Consider the following 20,247-nt stretch of genomic DNA (forward strand, 5'->3'; position numbering starts at 1 on the left):
TTGTCTGTAAAGAAACTCTTCAGCTTCATGTGATCCCATTGGTTGAGTGACTGTAATATTGTGAGCTACTGGGGTATTGTTCAGGAAGTCTTTTTCCATTCCTATATCATGGAAAGTACTTTCTATATTTTCTTTCAGTAGTAGTCGAGTTTCTGGTCTTATATTGAGGTCTTTGATCCATTTAGACTTGAGTGTAGGGCATGGTGAAATGTGTGGATCAAGTTTCAGTTTCCTGCATATGGTTATTCAGTTTGTCCAGCACCATTTGTTGAAGATGCTGCCTTTTTTCCAGCCTATATTGTTAGAGCCTTTGTTAAATATCAAGTAGCTATATTTGCTTGACCCAAAGTCTGGGTCCTCAATACTATTCCATTGGTCTATACTCCTGTTTTTATGCCAGTACCATGCTGTTTTTATTACTATGGCTTTGTAATATAGCTTTAGATCAGGTATGGTGATGCCACCAGAGGTATTTTTATTGCTGAGGATATGTTTGGATATGCAAGGCCTTCTGCCTTTCCATATGAAATTTGAGATCATTTTTTTCTATCTCTGTGAAGAACAGTGTAGGGATATTAATTGGAATTGCATTAAATCTGTATATTGCCTTTGGTAGGATTGTCATCTTCACAATGTTAATTCTGCCTATCCAGGAGCATGGGAGGTCTTTCCATTTTCTCAAGTCCTCCTCAATTTCTTTTTTTTGAGTGTTTTTATGTTTTCGTTGTATAGATCTTTCACTTCCTTGGTTAACATTATTCCAAGGTATTTCATTTTTTTTTTGTTGCTATTGAAAATGGGACTATATCCCTTATTTCTTTCTCTGTATCTTTGTCATTTGCATATAGAAATGCTACTGATTTTTGTGCATTGATTTTGTATCCTGCTACTTTGCTATAGGAGTTAACCACATTAGGAGTTTGGGGATGGAGTCTCTTAGGTCTCTTACATATGCAATCATGTCATCAGCAACTACAGCTAACTTAGCTTCTTCCTTTCCAAATTGTATCCCTTTTATTTCCTTCTCTTGTCTTATTGCTTGAGCTAGGACTTCCAGTACTATATTGAAAAGCAGAGATGAGAGAGGACAACCCTGTCTTGTTCCTGATCTTAATGGGAATTCCTTCAGTCTCTCTCCATTAAGTATTATATAGGCCTTCAGAGCTATGTATGTTGCCTTTATTATGTTAAGATATGTACCAACTGTGCCAATTCTCTCCAATGTTTTGATCATGAAGTGATGTTGTATCTTGTCAAAGGCCTTTTCTGCATCTGTTGAAATGATCATGTGTTTTTATGTTTAACCTTGTTTATGTGGTGTATTACATTGACAGATTTCTATATGTTGAACGACCCTTGTGTTCCTGGGATGAATCCCATTTGGTCAAGGTGGATGATGCTTTTGATGTGTTGTTGGATTAGGTTTGTGAGGATTTTGTTCAGGATCTTTGCATCTAAGTTCATTAGGGAAATAGGCCAGTAGTTTTCTTTTCTTGTGGCATCTCTGCCTGGTTTTGGAATTAGGGTGATACTAGCTTCATAAAAGGAGTTGGGAAGATTTCCCTGTTTTTCAATTGTATGGCACAGTTTAAGGAAGATTGGTTTGAGTTCTTCCATGAAGGTTTGATAGAATTCAGCTAAGAAGCCATCTGGTCCTGGACTCTTCTTTTTGGGGAGGTTTTTTATTACTTTTTCAATCTCCATGAGTGTGATGGGTTCATTGAGGTAATTAATCTGCTCTGAGTTTAGCTTTGATAGATGGTATGTGTCCAGGAATTTATCCATCTCCTCCACATTATCCAGTTTTGTGGAGTAGAGGTTTTTGAAATAAGTCCTGATGATTCTCCCAATTTCACTTATGTCTTTTGTGATCTCTCCTTTTTCATTTTGGATTTTGTTAATTTGAAGCCTCTCCTTTTTTTGCTTGGTCAAATTGGCCAGGGGGTTGTCAATGTTGTTTATTTTTTCAAGGAACCAGCTCTTTGTTTTGTCAATTGTCTTAATTGTTTCCTTGGTTTCGAATTCATTAATTTCTGCTCTGATTTTAATTATTTCCTTCCTTCTGGAGCTCTTTGGGTTGGATTTTTCTTGTTTTTCCAGGGCCTTTAGGTGGATGGTTAGGTTATTGATTTGGGATCTTTCTGTCTTTTTTATGAAGGCATTGAGTGCTATGAATTTTCCCCGGAGGACCGCCTTCATTGTGTCCCATAAGTTTTGGTAATATGTGTTCTCATTGTCATTCAATTCCAGGAATTTTGCAATTTCCTTTTTTATTTCATCCATTATCCATTTATTGCCTAAAAGTGTGCTATTCAGTTTCCAGGTGCCGTTGGGATTCTTGGTGGGTCTTTTGTTGTTGATTTCTAGCACTATAACATTGTGATCTGATATCATGCAGGGAATTATGTTGATTTTCCTAAATATATGGAGGCAGTCTTTATGACCCAGTATATGGTCTATTTTAGAAAATGTTCCTTGGGCTGCAGAGAAGAATGTGTAGTCTGTGGATTTGGGATGGAAAGTTCTGTAGATGTCCATTAGGTCTAAGTGCTCTATGGTTTTGTTGAGCTCTCTTACTTCCCTGTTGAGTTTCTGTTTGGATGATGTGTCTATTACTGATAATGGTGGATTGAAGTCCCCAGCTATGATGGTGTTGGTGGTTATTTCTGTTTTATTGTCAAGTAGGTTTTGTTTTATGAACTGTGGTGCCCCTGTGTTTGGTGCATACAAATTTATGATTGTAATATCCTCTTGATGGATTGTTTCCTTGATGAGTAGGAAATAGCCTTCTTTGTCTTTTTTTGATTATATTTGGTTTGAAGTCTATTTTATCTGATATTAATATAGCTACACCTGCTTGTTTCTTTTTCCCATTTGCTTGTAATATTGTCTTCCACCCCTTTACCCTGAGGAGGTGTCTGTCTTTAGTGGTGAGGTGGGCTCCTTGAAGGCAACAGATTGAGGAGTCTAATTTTTTTGATCCATCCTGTTAGCTTGTGTCTTGATGGGTGAATTAAGGCCATTAATATTTAGGGTAATGACTATGAGATTTGATTTGATCCCTGCCATATTGTGGTGGTAGATGTGTGTTGGTGTTGTCATGGGATTTGAAGTTTTTTGTGCCTACTCTGGGTTTGGTTGTTGTGATCTACTTCTTGGAGGCATTTGAGTTTGGCTATTTGTTTCTTCTTTGTGGAGAATTTCCTGAAATACTCTCTGTAGGTTTGGTTTTGTGTTCATATAATTGTAAAGCTGAGTTTTGTCATGGAAAGTTTTTCTTTCACCATCTATTATGAGGGAGACTTTTGCCAGGTGAGGAATTTAGGTTGGAATCCATAGGTTCTTAGACTTTGGAGAGTTTCACTCCAGGCCCTTCTAGCTTTCAGGGTTTCCATTGAGAAGTCTGAAGTATTTCTGATGGGGTTACCTTTGAAAGTGGTGCGCTGTTTTTCCCTAGCTGCTTGTAGGATTTTCTCTTTGTTGTCAATGTTTAGAGTCTTAATGATAATGTGTCTGGGAGAGTTTCTCCTTTGGTCCAGTCTGTTTGGAGTTCTGTTGGCTTCTTGTATCTTGATGGGTCTTTCTTTTAAGAGACTGGGGAAGTTTTCTTCAATTATTTTGTTAAATAAGTTCTCCATGCCTTTGGTCTGAAATTTTTCTCCTTCTGGTATTCCAGTGATTCTGAGATTACGATGTTTAAGTGTATCCCACAATTCCCTCATGTTGTGTTCGCAGGAACTTTTGAACTTACTGAAGTTTTTGAGCTCTCGAACTGTTTCTTCCATCTTGTCTTCCAGATCAGAGTTTCTATCCTCCACTTCACTGACTCTGTTCTTGAGGGCCTCTAGAGAGTTTGGGATTGTTCAATTAAGTTTGCATTTTCTACTACTTTTCTATGTATCATTTCCATCTCTCTGTCAAGCTCCCTTTTCACATCATTTTCTTATTTTCTTGATGATTCTTGGAATTCATCCCTGCATTTCTTTATGTCTTCATTTAGTATGGCCAGCTGATTTTTAAGGTCCTCTTTTTATTCACTCTCCCTCAAATCTATTACCTTTCTTTGAACTCCTTCCAATCTCTTATCAATTTATTCTAGCTTAGTGATGGTAGCATCCACACGATTATCGGTCCTTTGTTGCTTTCCTACAAGTTCTACCAGTAGGTTGGTCAGGGTTGCATTGCTCATAACTTCAATTTGATGTTCTGATCCTAATAACTCTTCTATGTTTTGGTTAGATGCATTCATTGTAGGACTGGGTGGTCTAACTGGGTTTTCTTGCATTTGATTTTTCATGTTATTTTTTTTTTTTTTTTTTTGCGCTGTGGTCTGCCCATGACAGTGCATGGGCAGGTAGGTGGGTGGATCATCCTGGGTTCTAGCACAATGGGAATCTGAGGCAACCTGGGGCAGTTGTCAGGCAGCCTGGGCTTTGGCTCACACTTGCCAAAGCCGCCTATCTACTGCCTGACAGTGGCACCAAAGTTTTCTGAATTCTGAAGCGGTAATGCACCAAAGCTGCCTGCCTTTGAGCTTGGAGGGGGACTGAGTTACAAAGTCCTGAAGCAGCCCAAACTCTGGCTGGGAACCCTGGGTCCCAGAAACAGTCTGTGCTCCCCACCCCCACAGGAGAATGTAGGATGGCGGGGTGGCAAACAGGTAGGAGAGGGCACCTGAGCTGGTGCAAGCGAGAGACACTCTGGTCTTGTGTGGCAATTGCTGTGGGACTGGGCTCACTGAACAGTAGTGTGGGCAAGTGTGCAGAGCAGTTTAAGCTTCCGAATGCAGGGATTGATCTGTGCATGCGATCTGGGCGTGGAAGCGGGTGCCGTGGTGGTGGCAGGGTTAGGGACCGTGAAAACGGGTCGTGGGTCCGCGGAGGCGGGCATAGGTCCTTGGCAGCGGTACTTTTCTTTTTAACATAACTTTATTTATTTATTTTTGAAAGAGAGACAGAGAGGAGAGAGAGAGAGAGAGAGAGAGAGAGAGAGAGAGAGAGAGAGCTAGAGAGAGAGAGTGAGAAAGTATGGGTGTGCCAGGACCTTTCAGCCACTGTGCACGAACTCTAGACATTCGCCCCCCCCCCCCCTTGTGTGCATGTGCCACATTGCATGCTGAATTACTTTGCATCAGGCTACATGGGACCTGGAGAATTGAACATGTCTTCTTAGGTTTCACAGGCACGTGCCCTAATTGCGAAGCCATCTCTCTAGCCCCCACTTAATTTTATGAGACAGGGCCTTTTCATTGACCTGGAACTCACCAAGTAGGTGGGCTGTCCAGTGAGCCCCAGCATTGTCCTGTCTCCACTTCCCTAGCACAACCATGGCTGATTATTATTTTTTCTTTTTCTTTTAAATGTGGGATCTGGTGATTGAATTTAGGTCCTTCAGCTTTCATGGGAAGCCTATACCAACTAAGTTATCTCCCCAGCCTCTTTTTTTTTTTCCCCGAGAATGAGAATGCATATTTATTATCTCATTCAGTTTAAGTATTAGTCTGATGAGCTAGTTTTTAAAAACTTTTTATTAGCGACCACCATACATCTATATATACAGTATACCATAATTCATGATCATAATTCCCTTTCACTACCCTTCTTTGTCTCTTCTCCTATCTCCCCTCCACTGCATCCCTTCTTTTTTCTAAATAGTCTGTTTTATTTTGATATTACCATATGCCCCTCTCTTATTATGCAGTTCTTGTCTAGTAGGTAGTAAGGCCATGAGTGCAATAGCCAGTTTGTGTCTGGAAAACAGTATTGAAAAACACTCCTCCTTTCCTTTGCCTCTTACATTTTTTCTGCCACCTCTTCCACAATAGTCTCTAAGCCTAGGAGTATGTGATAGAGATGCCTCTCAGTGTTCCACTCCACTGTCTCAGCACTTTGATGAGTTTTGAATCTCCTCAAAAGTGAAGAATTAATATATCAATATATGGGCATAAGCATATTTAGAGGGCAGTTTGGTGGGCATAAAATAACCACTTTGTCAAGCAGCAGTAGTAGTTTCCACCTTAGGGCTTATGACCACCCCACTCATAGGCTTTTGATTAGGTTTCCAGTACCAGGCATAAATTCCTTCCCATGGAGCCTCAAATCCAATCAGAGAGCAATAGGTTTTCCCCATAAGACACATGTGATTATTGCACCAGTTGCCACATTTGATGTGGCTGGCCAGCCATTACACTTGCAGGGTTCATTGCTGGTTAAGACTGTTGTTGACTTTTCTCCTCCAACAGCCTGCATAGCTCGTTCCAGCATACTGACAGCTAGGCAAGAGAGAGGAGACTTCCAAGCTCAGCTCCAGCTGCATTTTTCACTGTTCTGTACTCCAAGCTTGTGGTGTCTTCAGCAATAGGGTCTTACAGTCTAGTTATGCTGCATTCCCTCTTTTAAATATATCACTGTTGTTTTGAACATGTTCCTCCTCAGACCCTCTACCCTTCTGTTCCCTTAATCCCCAAGACAGATTTACTTCTATTTTTATACATACATACATGATTTTGATATCTATATAAATTCTAGAAACTACAAACAAAAGAAAACATATGATATCTGTCTCTCTGTCACTTGCTTAATTTGATTAATATGATTATATCCAATTGCATCCATTTTCCTGAAAACAATATAACTGCATTCTTAATGTCTCAAAAGAATCAATTGTGTTTGATTTTCTTTTCTTCTCTTTTCCTTTTTCTTTCTTTCTTTCTTTTTTTTTTTTTTTTTTTGAGGTAGGGTCTCATTCTAGCCCAGGCTGACCTGGAGTTCACTATGTAGTCTCAGGCTGGCCTCCAATTAATAGTGGTCCTTATGCCTCTGTCTCCAGAGTGCTGGGATTAAAGGTATATACAGCAGACACATTTTCTTATCCATTCTTCTGTTGTTAGACCACTGTGGTTTTACAACTTGGCTACTGTGAATAGTGCTACAATGACCATTGATGTACAAGAATCTCTGTGACATGATGACTTGGAGTTCTGTGGGTAAATACCCAGGAAAAGTATAGCTGGGCCATATGGAAGATTTTTGTGTCTTTAAAATTTTTTTTGTTTAATTTTTTAATTTATTTATTTGAGTGTGACATACAGAAAGAGAAAGAGGCAGAGAGAGAGAAAGACAAAGAGAGAGAGAGAATGGGCATGCCAGGGCCTCCAGTCACTGTAAACGAACTCCAGACACATACGCCCCCTTGTGCATCTGGCTAACATCGGTCCTGGGAAATCGAGCCTCGAACCAGGGTCCTTAGGCTTCACAGGCAAGCACTTAACCAATAAGCCATCTCTCCAGCCCCTATTTGTGTTTTTGTTTTTGAGAAACCTCTATATTAGCTTCCATAGCAGTTGAGACTAATTTTCATCCCTACCAACAGTGCAGAAGGGTTCGCATTTTTCCACATCCTCTCCAGTATGTTTTGTTGTTTTCTTAGTGACTGCCATTCTGACTGGGTTAAGATGGAATCTCAATTAGGTTTGACATACATTTTTCTGATGACTAGGTAGTGACTGTTTTACTTTTTTTTGGTTTTTCAAGGTAGGGTTTCACTCTAGCTCAGGCTGACCTGGAATTCACTTTGTAGGCTCAGGGTGGCCTCAAACTCAAGGCGTTTTTCTTACCTCTGTCTCCCAAGTGCTAGGATTAAAGGCATGTGCCACCACACCTGGCTCATAGTGGCATTTATTTTCTTTTCTTTCTCTCCCTTTCTTTCTTTCTTTCTTTCTTTCTTTCTTTCTTTCTTTCTTTCTTTCTTTCTTTCTTCCTTCCTTCCTTCCTTCCTTCCTTCCTTCCTTCCTTCCTTCCTTCCTTCTTTCTTTCCCTCTTTCTTTCTTTCTTTCTTTCTTTCTTTCTTTCTTTCTTTCTTTCTTTCTTTCTTTCTTTCTTCTTTCTTTCTTCCTCTTGAGGCAACCTGAACAGACTATTTTTTATGTGAGAGTGAATGAAAGAGAGAGAGAGAGAGAGAGAGAGAGAGAGAGAGAGAGAGAGAGAGAGAGAGAGAGAGAATTGGTGCACCTGTAGCCATTGCACTGCAATCAAAGTCCAGATGCTGTTCAGCCATGCTTTTGTCACTGTGTCACTGTGGTTTATGTGGGACATGGGTAGTTGGACATGAGTCCTTAAGCCTCGCAAGCAAGTGCCTTAATCTCTAAGTCATCTTTCCAGTCCAAGTAGTAACATTAAATTTATTTATTTATTTATTAGAAAGAGAGAGGCATATAGAGAATGGGCACACCAGGGCCTCCAGACACTGCAAACAAACTCCTGATGCATGTGCCACCCTGTGCATCTGGCTTACGTGGGTACTGGGGAATCTAACCTGGGTCCTTAGGCGTCATAGGCAAGCACCTTAACTGCTAAGCCATCTCCCTAGTCCTATGCCATTTTTTCTATATGTTTATTGACCATTTGTATCTCATCCTTCAAGAGTTATTTATTCACTGCATTTGATTGAGGCTTTATTTTTGGTTTTTTTGTGTGTGTTCTAGCTAGCTAGGTATTCTTAGCTGTATCAATTGATTTGATGTTATATGTCTTCAGGATAGGAGTTTAAGGTGTTAGGTGTGGCTCTTAAGGCTATAAAATTATCTACAAAGGTATTCCTAGGGGTTGAGTTTCCCTGCTATGGGAGTATTCAAGTAGGCTGAGTGGAATAAAATACCAGTAGATTCTAAAATTTAACTAAACACTATACACATTCAATCAAAAACAGCACCGAGTATTTATGCAAGAGTATTTATAACAACCAGATCCTCTAGCAACAAAGAGGTTAAGATTTCTGGTCTGTTGAGGGATCCAAGTCAGCTTGTGACCAAGTGAGACCCTTCCCTGGTGCAATCAATCCCAGTAACCTTTTTGGATGATTTTGGTTTCCGTCAAGTTGCTGGCTGGGTCGTTGGGCTGCTGTTCTGATTTCTGGAGCTGGGCACTGGCTTTGCCTACGGGGCAAACCGAGCCTGGCAACGGTGACCCTGCAGAACGGCACCCCTGCTGCTGGAACCACCACTGCTGCTCCTGAAGCTGCCACTGCTGGATCTGTCACTGCTGCTGCTACAGCTGCCGCTGCTGGGTCTGTTGCCTCTGCTGGGCCCACTGCTGCTGCTGCCGCTGCTGCTGCTTTAGCTGCCACTGCTGGATTCTCTGCTGCTGCTGCTGGATCTGTGACTGCTGCCTCTGAAGCTGCCGCTGCTGGATCTGCCGCTGCTGCCGCTACTGGATCTGCCGCTGCTGGGGCCGCTGCTGCTGGTGTTGGAGCCGCTGATGTTGCTGCCAGACTCTGCTCCTACTTGGGTCCCGCTGTTGGCTCAAGTTGGCGTGGCCAGGTCCGGGGACCTCTGCTCTGTTCGCTGGAGCTGGGCACAGGCGGTGGGGGAGGGGAGGGAGCCGCCGCTGCTCTGGTTCTCTTGCTATTCCATGTGTCCTTCTACCTTGTGATATGCTCCTTCATTGTTCACTGTTGCTCTCCTTTCATGTTTCTTGAGTTGCAGAGAGCTGTGGTGTGAGTGGAAGCTCCCCTCACTTGGCTTTTCCTGCGGCTGGAGCTGAGCCTGGTGGCTTTCCGGTGCGCTGCTGCCGCCATGGTCGGCGGACCTGCCGGGGCCACTTTAGCCGGCCTGTGTGGGCTCTGGATCTCTTCTACTTCTCCGCTGCCATTTCGATTTACTATACACCTCACTTTTTAGTAAAAGTGTGTATTTTGCTGAGTTTTTTCAGTCTTTTTCCCCCCTAAGCTGCTTTGGCATGGTACCTACGCCACCATCTTAACTGGAAGTTGTGTTGGTTTTTGTGTATTCTACATATCAATCCTCCAGCAGATGTGTAGCTGACAAAGATTTTCTCCCATTCTGTGGGCTGTCCCTTCACTTGATAACTGTTTCCTTTGCTGTACAGAAGCCTTTTAATTCCATAAGGTACCATTTTCCAATTGTTAAGCCTTGTTTCCTGAGTGATGGTAGTCCTATTCATAAATTACTTGATTATTCCTACATGTTAATATTTTTACTTTTTCCTCTAATTGTTTATGAGTTTCATGTCTTATATTAAGGTCTTTGATCAATTTGGAGTTGGCTTGATGTGCAGAGTGAAAGATAGAGATCTACTTTCATTCTTCTACATGTGGATATTTAATCTTTCCAGCACTAATTGTTAAAGAGGCTGTTTTTTCACCAGTGTGATTTTTTGACGTATTTGCCAAAAGTCAGGTGATTACAGCTGTGTTGGTTTATATTTGTGTCCTATTTATTTATTTAGTTTTTTTTTTTTAGGTAGGATCTCACTCTAGCTCAGGCTACCTGGAATTTACCATGTAGTCTCAGGCTGGCCTTGAACTCACAGCAATCCTCCCACCAGGCCCTCCTGAATGCTGGGATTACAGGTGTGCACCACCATGCCTGGCTGGTTTTTCTTTACTTCACTGCCTTACCTTTTCTTTGTTCTTCTTGTGTTCCTTGTCCTTCCTTTTATTCCTCTTATTGTTTTCCAGCTTCTTTCTTTTTGTTGTTGTTTCTTTGTTTTCAGGGCCCTTACTGACCTTCTTGGCAGTGATCTTGAGGCCATCATTTGGTCCTTGCTGTTCACTAGCTGCCTTTCATTGCAGACTTTTCCCTTGTTGTTTAGTAAAGATTCTTTTTCATCCATACTTGTTGACTTTTGACCATCGGCTGGCATAAACCAGGATAATTGGCTTACTATTTTATGCAATCTTTAAACGGTGTCTTTCTTTTGCCTCCAGATTAAGCATCCTGTGATCAGCTCCTTAGTTTAACAGCATTAGCCGGAGTTCTAGAGACTTGGGGAGAAAGTGAAGAATCAGTCAGCCCTGGGTTTTCCAGCACTAACTCCACCACTCAGGTTCTCCCTTCCCTGACCCTCACCTCTCACCCAAGGGTCCTCCTTCCCCTAGCTCCCCCTCCTCTCTTATCTGCTCTTACTGCCTCCCTTAGCTTCTCTTCCTTCTTGCTCCCTCAGCTCCCCCTTCTCCCTCTACCTGCCCAGTTTATGTTCTTGCCTGTCATGTTTCTCTTTCCCCACATTCCGGCAGGCATTTGTTGTGCTTTAATTTTCTTAATGATAGCCATTGGTTGCTGGGCTGAGATGGTATTTCAAGGCAGTTTCAAACTTTTAAAAATATTTTTATTAAAACAACTTACATATAGAATTTACTTATGAGAGAGAGAGAGAGAGAGAGAGAGAGAGAGAGAGAAGGAAAGAGAGAGAGAGAGAGAGAATGGGCATGCCAGGGCCTCTAGCCACTGCAAACAAATTCCAGAGGCATGCACCACCTTGTGCATCTGGCTTATGTGGGTCCTGGGAAATTGAGCCTGGGTCACTCGGCTTTGCAGGCAAGTGCCTTAACCACTAAGCAATTTCTCCAGCACTGAAGGCAGTTTTAATTAGCATTTTTCTGATGGCTATAGCTGCTAAAATCTTTTTCAAATATTTATTGGCTATTTGTAATTTTCCCCTTGAAACCATTCAATTTGTTTAGTCCATTTATTTTCAGATGATTTGTTTTTATTGGTATTGAATGTTTGGAGCTCTTTATAGGTTATAGATATTAATTCCCTCTTGGATTTATACTTGGCAAAGATTTTCTTCCATTCTGTAGGCTCAGTCTTTACTCTGCTGATTGTTTCCTTGGCTGTACAGCAGGTCTTGAATTTCATACAACCTCATTTCTCAGTTCTTGGGATTGTTTCCTATGTTATTGGAGTCCTGCTCAGCAAGTCCTTGCCTATGTCTATCTCTTGAAATATTTTGCCTATTTTCCTCTAATAGTTTCAGATATGACATCAAGGTTTGATCTACTTTGAAGTGATTTTGATCAGAGTAAAAGATGTGGATCTAGCTTTGTTCTTGTGCATGTGGATATCCATTTTTCCCAGCATCATTTGTTGGAGGTTTGTCTTGTTTCCAGTGTATATGCTTTATATCTTTTGTAAAAATTAGGTGAATGAAGTTGTATAGCTGTATGGGATTATTTATGGCACCAGTATTTTTTTCTATTGATATGCTTATCTGCTTTTGTGTGGTATCATACTAATTTTATTACTAGGGCTCTATAGTACAATTTCAGAGCAGCAAATATTATGATGCCTCCAGCATTGCTCTTTGTGCTTAGGATTGCTTGGACTTTTATGTTTCCACAAGAATTTTGGGATCCTTTTTACTAGCTTTGTGAAATACTTCATTATAATTTTGATGAGGATTGTATTGAACTGACATATTTTCCGTAAGATGTCTTTTTCATAATATTAATTCTTTATATCTATGAGTATGGGAAATCGTCCCATATTCTGGCATCTCCAATTTCTTCAGTGTTTTAAAGTTTTCATTGTAGAAGTCTTTCCTTGGTTAGGATTATTCCTAAGAATTTTTTTTGTAATGTAGATCTTTTATTTATTTATTTTAAAATTGTTTGTTTTTATTTATTTATTTGAGAGTGACGGGGGGGGGGGGGAAGAGGCAGATATATAGAGAGAATGGGCACTCCAGGGCCTCCAGCCACTGCAAACAAACTCCAGACTCATGCGCCCCCTTGTGCATCTGGTTTACATGGGTCCTGGGGAATCAAGCCTCAAACCGGGGTCCTCAGGCTTCACAGGCAAGTGCTTAACTGTTAGGCCATCGTCTCAGCCCAAATCTTTTATTAAAATAGTTGCTTTTCCATAGTAGTAAAGATTTCACATGTATAAAAAAATAATCACCAACCATAACAAATTCTTCTTATCAATTACATACTAAATGTCTTCACTACAATTTTTCCATATAAAAATACTGGAAAATGATAAATAACAGGTAAGAAAAAGATATAGTTAGGGGTTGGAGAGATGGCTTAGTGGTGAAGGCCTTTGCCTGCAAAGCCAAAGGATCCTGGTTTGATTTTTCCAGGACCCACATAAGCCAGATGCAGAAAATGGCACATGCATCTGGAGTTCATTCCCACTGGCTGGAGGCCCTGCATGCTCATTCTCTGTCTCTCTCAAATAAATACAATATATTTTTAAAAAGATATGTTTAGGCATTTATTTATTTGACAGAGAAAAAGGGAGAGAGAGAGAGAGAGAGAGAGAGAGAGAGAGAGAGAGAGGGAGAGAGAGAGAGGGAATCTAGGCAATTATTAGAGCTGTTTGTACAAAGTGAATACTGTGGGCATTTTAAACATTGCAGTAATAAGACATGCCATTCATACAGTATTACAGGCCAGTTAAATTAAAGCAGACGTATTTGGGTAACCTTCCTTCTTAGGATTTTTTTTTTTTTTTTTTTTTTTTGGTGAGGTAGAGTCTCACTCTAGTTCAGGCTGACCTGGAATTCACTAGGTAGTCTCAGGGTGGCTTCAAACTCACATGATCCTCCTACCTCTGCCTCCCTCCCAAGCGCTGGGATTAAAGGCATGTACCACCAGATTTTTGGTAATATTATTCAGTACATTTTGCATCTTGTTTGGCTACCTATGCTTCCCTATTGACCCCAAACCAATTTACTCTGAGACTCTTTGAAAATACTGAGTGGTATTGAATATTCTGAAGCAACAAACAGGCAATAAACTGTTTTGTTTATAAGACAAATCCCCCCCCCCCCCCAGGGATGTGCTTGGAGAAGCTGAGTTGAGCTGAAGCTGGAGAATTTTCCAGATCAAAAAGCTTAAGGAAGAAGTGCTATCGAGGATGGGATCTGGTAACATCACTCCAGTCTGAATGGACCTTGGCCGAGAAGCATGCCTGTTCATTTGGGCTGCTAATATTTTTCTCTGGAATTTTCTGTCAGCCTGCATGTCTTAAGGCATGAAGTACTCAGTTGGGCAGTTAACGTTTGTTCTTGTCATAGGGTTTTTTTGTTTGCTTGTTTAAGTTATTTAACTGGGAAAAAGATTGCATTTTGAGCACCACAACAAGAACGTCATTTCTAATTGGTTTAGTATACCAGCTGACTAGAACGAAATGCTTAAAGCCACAGGCTGTCTACATGGTCACAGCAGTCAGGCTGAATGTACAGGGGTCCCACAATGTTTGTGCCACAAGTTGATGGCCTTGCTGACGATGGCATTTGAGCTGTCCTGGGGAATGTTTTCCAGGAACTTTGTTATCTTCTCGGCACTGTTCAATGTCATTACTTCTATTTTAAAGGTTAATAAAATTTCCACAAGCTAGAAAAACTAAGACCTTACAAGATCCACTTACAGCTTTATCCTAGACCTCTTTGTAAACTGGACAGGCAGGCATCCTGTGAAGCACCTTTTGAACCACAAACCATAAGGAAGTCTGGATATTGCAGCACACATCTTCAGATTTCTCAGGAGCCTGCTATCTTCCACATTCCAGTGTTGTTTGAAAGCCTTTGACAGCTGAGGTAGGGAATCCTGGTATTTGTTATTCTGCTGGTCCACAAAGCAGTGGATGATCCAATAGCAGTGGACGCCGTCTTCTTCCATCTTTTCCAAGGCTTTAACAATGGCAAGAAACACTTCATCGTCTGCCTCCAGTGGAAAAGAGGGATTTTGAGGCAACTTCCCAGACTCCAGCTGATACATAGGGAGATAAAGTTCAACCTGAGGTGTGGTGTCGCTGATGAATCTAAAGACTTTCAGGGCAGGAAGGACATCGGAGTACTGATCCTTGCTATAGGTCATCACATGGGCACGGGGTTCGCAGTGTGGAGGCAAGATCCCTGGAAACACCTTCCATACCAGCATGCAGTCCATGGATGGCAGCAGGGACCTCTGGCTGAATGCACAGAGCTTCTCCATATCTAGATGGGTCATCTTTCAGGAGGATTTCCAATGATTTATTTTCTTCAACTCCACAAAACCCAACTTTCTCATAATATGCTGGGCTGGGCCAAAGTTTCTCAGAGTCTTCACTCATGTTTCATTCTCCAGGGCAAAAGCATACCCAGCATGAAACTCAGAGGCCAAGAAAGGCAGGCCCACGCTTCCGGACCCACTGGAACCAGCAGGAGCAAGCAGCTAGGCGTCAGGACACCAGCATCCACCCAGCCCGGCTGACCCACACTCCCCCCTAGGTACTATCATTCAATTCTAGAAATTTTACAATTTCTTTGTTTGATATCTTCCAATATCTAGATATGGAGAAGCTCTGTGCATTCAGATATTTATATATATATAAATAGACAACTTCTATATTTACAGACAACAAACCATGGTATTTCTCCTCCACTGCTTTCCCCTTCGTAACTCCGTCATACCCCCTCCCTCTCTCCATTAGTCTCTCCTAATTTGATGTCATTATCTTTTTTTCCTATTATGAGGGTAGCTATTATGTTTTAGACTTTTCCCTCTTGATTTCTTTCTTAGTAAGCTTGTTATTGGTGTATAGAAAAGCTATTGTCTGGGGAATATTGATTTTTATTCTGCTTTTCTGAGAGTGTTTAACAGATCTAAGATTTTCTAACAGAATGTAGGGTCTTTTATGTATAGAATTATATTATCTGCAAATAGGAATACTCTGACTTTGTTAAAGTATGTTTTCCTTTTTTTTTGGTAGGGTTACACTCTGGCCCAGGCTGATCTGGACTTACTGTGTAGCTTCATGCTGGTCTCAAACTCATTGCAATTCTACTTTTGCTTCCGGAGGACTGAGATTAAAGGCATGCACCACTGTGCCCAGCTTATATTTTTAATTTTTTATTTACTATTCATTTGGAAACACAAAGACAGACATAGAGATGCACAGAGAGGTAAAGATAGATGGATAGAGAGAGAAAGAGAAAGAGAGATAGAGATAGGCAGAGAATGGGTGAATGACAGAAGAGGTTTCCAGCCTCTGCAAATGAACTCCACCTTGTGAATCTGTGTTTCTGTGAGTACTAAGGAGTGGAAGTTGGGTTGTTAGGCCTTGCAAACAAGTGCCTTAACCACTGAACCATCTTTCCACTTCTGGATATGCCTTTTTCCTTTCCTACTTATTTTTTAACTTATTATTATTATTAACAACATATTTTGTATACATGCACCATGTGTTGGTACCCTCTTTTCCCCTTGTCCCTGCCCCCATTCCACTGGGGACCCTCCTCAGTGGGGTTGCAGGTGTTCCCCATGGGATTGTGGATTATGTGTTATGGAAGCAGCAGTCCGTTTTTTTTTTTGGGGGGGGGGGTGAGGAAATACCTATGGGCATGATGTCTCAATTTGTGCCTCTTACAATCTTTCTGCACCTTCTTCTGCAAAATTCCCTGAGCCATGGTGGGTGGGTTTTAAGTCTACTTCAGTAATGAGCTCTTAAGAGCCTTTGGATCTCTGCTTTGGAAGGTGTTGAGTATCCTCAGATTCTGTCTCCTACACCCTGGTGCTGATTATCAGGTTCAGCATGGAAGCAGAACTCTTTCTCTTCTCCCCAATTCCCCTGTGGTTTCACCTGTGGCTTGGCTGAAGTGCGAGGGGTAGTTTAGTTGTTCAGGTCTCACTACCTTCTGGAAAAAAGCAAACAGATTTTCCAATGGATCCAATGGATGTGGTATGTTTGTTTAGGAGATTAATCTGCTTTGAGTTTAGTTTTGGTAGGTGTTATATGGCTAGAAATTCATCCATTTCTCCCAGCTTGCCCAATTTTGTAGAGTAGAGGTTTTAGAAATATGTCCTGATGATACTTCCAATTTCATTGATGTCTATTTTGACCTCTCCTTTGTCATTTCTGATTTTGTTAATTTGAGACTTCTCTATTTTGTTTGATTAAGTTAGCCAAGGGTTTATTAATCTTGTTTACTTTTTCAAAGAATTAGTTCTGTTTCATTGATCTTTTTTTTTGTTAGTTTTTTTTGAGGTAGGGTCTCACTCTAGCCCAGGCTGACCTGGAATTCACTATGCCATCTCAGAGTGGCCTCGAACTCATGGTGATTCTCCCACCTCTGCCTTCCAAGTGCTGGGATTAAGGTGTGTGCCTCATGCCTGGCTGTTTCACTGGTTTTTAGAATTGGATTCTTAGTTTCCAATTCATTAATTCCTGCTCTAATCTTGATTATTTCTTTCTGTCTGGAGCTCTTAGGGTTGGAATCTTATTTTCCCAATGTCTTTGGGTGGACAGTTAAGGTATTAATTTGTGATCTCTCTGTCATTTTTATGAAAGCATTTATTGCTATGAATTTCCCCCTTAGGACTGCCTTCACTGTGTCTCATAAATTTTGGTAAGTTGTGTTTTCCTTATCATTCAATTCTAGAAATTTTACAATTTCTTTGTTTGATATCTTCCACTACCCATTCATTGTTTAAAAGTCTGTTGTTCAATCTTCAGGAGCTGGTGGAGTTCCTGATGTGTCTCTTATTATTAATTTATAGCTTTTGAGCATTGTGATCTAATATGATGCAACCAGCTACTTCCGTTTTCCTGAATGTATGGCATCATGCTTGATGGCCTAATATATGGTCTATTTTGGAGAAGGTTCTGTGAGCTTCTGAGAAGAATGTGTATACTGTAGGATTGGGGTGGAAAGTTCTGTAGATTTTCATTAGGTGTAGTTGTTCTGTGGTGTTGTTGAGCTCTACTATTTCCCTGTTGATTTTCTCTTTGGATGATCTGTCTATTGATGACAGTGGGGTATTAAAGTTTCCAACTATTATGGTGTTCATGTTTATTTCTCTTTTGTTGTCAAGTAGATTTTGTTTTATAAACCATGGTGCACCTGTGCATATAGATTTATGATTGTGAAGTCCTCATGTTAGATTGTTACTTTCATGAGTAAAAAGTCACCTTCTTTGTCCTTTTTGATTGCTTTTGGTATGAAGTCTATTTTATCAGATATTAATGTAGCAACACTTGCTTGTTTCATATTTCCATTTGCTTGGAATATTATTCTCCATCCTTTCATCCTAAGGAAGTGCCTGTCTTTAGTGGTGAGGTGGGTTTCTTGAAGACATCAGATAGAAGGGTCCATTTTTCTGATCCAGTCTGTTAACTTTTGTCTGTGATGGGTGAATTAAGACCATTAATATTTAAGGTTATAACTGGGAGGTTTGATTTAATATCTGCCACAAAGGGATGCTTATGGGGTTTGATGTTTTCTTGTGTTTTGTACTTTTTTTGAGCCTGCTCTAGTTTTGGTTATTGATATCTTCTTCTTCTAGGCTCTTGAGATTGGTTAGTTGATTCTTCTGTGTGGAATATTCCCTGAATTATTCTCTGTAGGTTTGGCTTTGTGTTCATATAATTACAGAGTTGATTTTTTTCATGGAAAGTTTTCCTTTCACCATCTATTATGAGGGCTACTTTCACTGGGTACAGTAGCTTGAGTTGGAAGCCATAGTTTTTTAGACTTTGAAGTGTTCCATTCCAAGCCTGTTGCAGTCAGGTTCACATTTCTGGTAGTAATCATCCAACCAAGAGTGGCTTGTGGGAATAAAGATTTATTTTGCCTTATAGGCTTGAGGGGGAAGCTCCATGATGGTAGGGAAAATGATGGCATGAGCAGAGGGTGGATATCACCCCTGGCCAACATCAGGTGGACAATAGCAGCAGGACAGTGTGCCAAGCACTACAATACACTGCCACCAGGAGGCTTTAATTTCCAATTGTAATCAGTTGGGGAACCTAGCATCCAGAGCATCTAAATTTATGCGGGACACCTGAATCAAAGCACCACATTCCATCCCTGGCCCCTGTAAACTCATAACCATACATGATGTAAAATGCAATGCATTCATCCAACTTTAAAAGTCCCCACAGGTTTTTTTTTTTTAATCAATTCCAATGATGTTCATACATCTCCATAATCCAAGTTCTTTTAACTGAGCTCAATTTCATTTATGCAATTGTTGTTTTTTTTGATGGCTTGCTTCCATTTCAGCTATTCTTTTGATCAGGGTCATGTTTGTTGTTGTATTTTCAATTTGGGATTGAATCTCTGTTGATTTCTCTGTGATTTCACTGGAGGCTTCCATTGTGGGATTAGGCATCCTTGGTAGAGATCTCTGTTTTCTGACTTTCATTTTTTCTTTTAAATTTTGCATTTTGCTCTACTCACCTTGGGGAAACATTTTATTTTATTGAGAGGGATGCAAGTGTTTTTCTTTGTAGGATCTTCAGTGAGTTTTCTGTTTTAAATGTGAACCAGATTGGTGTACTATGGGATTATAAATGCAGATGCACAGATTGTGGAGATTGTAAGTACATCAAAGATACCAGGGGATCTGGAAGCTCTGGCCTGCTTACTCAATTTACACTCATTCTTCAGCAAATGGGGCTTGGGGAATCAAGAGCTGGGAAGTTGGAGAGCCAGGGTCAAGAAGAGTCAAGCTCCTACAATGGCCTGTGTGCCTTCTGGCTCGGGGGAATAGGGATTTGGATACTCAGGGGCTAGTCAATTAGGAAATCTGAGCAAAAGACCTGCTTCCACAGCCCACACACAGGGACCATGTCACCCTAAGCCAGCAGGAGGGGTACCAGGACCAGGGAACTGGTAGGTGAGGAATGAATCAGGAGCTCTGGCCAACCCACTCTGCACACACACCCTCTGGAGCAGGGGATTGAGTAGTTGGAGACCCAGGGGTCATTCTATCAGGAAGCTCCTTTCCTATTTGTATCCCTTTTATTTATTTACCTTATCTTATAGCTGTAGCTAAGATTCCAAATGCTTTGTTGAATAAGAATATAGAGAATTGATCACCCTTCTCTTATTTCTGATCTTTGAGGAAATGCTTTAAGTTTTTCCCCATTTGGAATACTTTTGGCTATACGTATATTGCATATAGCATTTATTACATTATGATTTCTTCCTGCTATCCCTAGTTTCTTTGGGATTTATCATAAAGTTATTATAACCTTCTTCAAAGGCCCTTTTTCCAGCTATTGAGATTATCATGTGGTTTCATTCTTTAAGTCTATTTATGTGATGTATTACATTTATTTTCCTACACTTCTCCATGATGGAAACAATAATGTGAAGGTCTAGTACATGGTAAGTCAAGTTTCGGGGAAGTCATGAATGCAATTGCCACATCATGTCCAGAAGACAAAGTTCAACAGCACTCCTCCCCAACTTCTAGATCACACATTCTTTTTTATAAAAGATTTTATTTATTTAGGATAGAAAGATGGAAAGAGAGAGAGAGATACAGAGAGAGTGATAATGGGTGATCCAGGGCCTCTAGGCACTACCAATGAACTCTAGACACATGTGCCACCATGTGCATTTGGCTTGCATGAGACCTGAAAAATCAAACCTGGGTCCTTAGGCTTCCCAGCCATGCACCTCAACTGCTAAGCCATCTCTCCATCCCATAGATCACACATTCTTTCTGTCC

At 40.8% G+C, this 20,247-nt stretch overlaps 1 protein-coding gene and 1 pseudogene across 1 annotated transcript in view; one reads left to right on the forward strand and one right to left on the reverse strand.

Annotated features, from left to right (window-relative positions):
- C5H1orf185 (chromosome 5 C1orf185 homolog) overlaps positions 1-20,247 on the forward strand; it is a 172,756-nt gene that overhangs the window by 25,235 nt on the left and 127,274 nt on the right. The window lies entirely within an intron of this gene.
- Positions 13,975-14,860, reverse strand: LOC101602818 (annotated as a pseudogene).

Source organism: Jaculus jaculus, chromosome 5 (genome assembly GCF_020740685.1).
Source record: "Jaculus jaculus isolate mJacJac1 chromosome 5, mJacJac1.mat.Y.cur, whole genome shotgun sequence".
In the NCBI taxonomy this organism is placed as follows: domain Eukaryota; kingdom Metazoa; phylum Chordata; class Mammalia; order Rodentia; family Dipodidae; genus Jaculus; species Jaculus jaculus.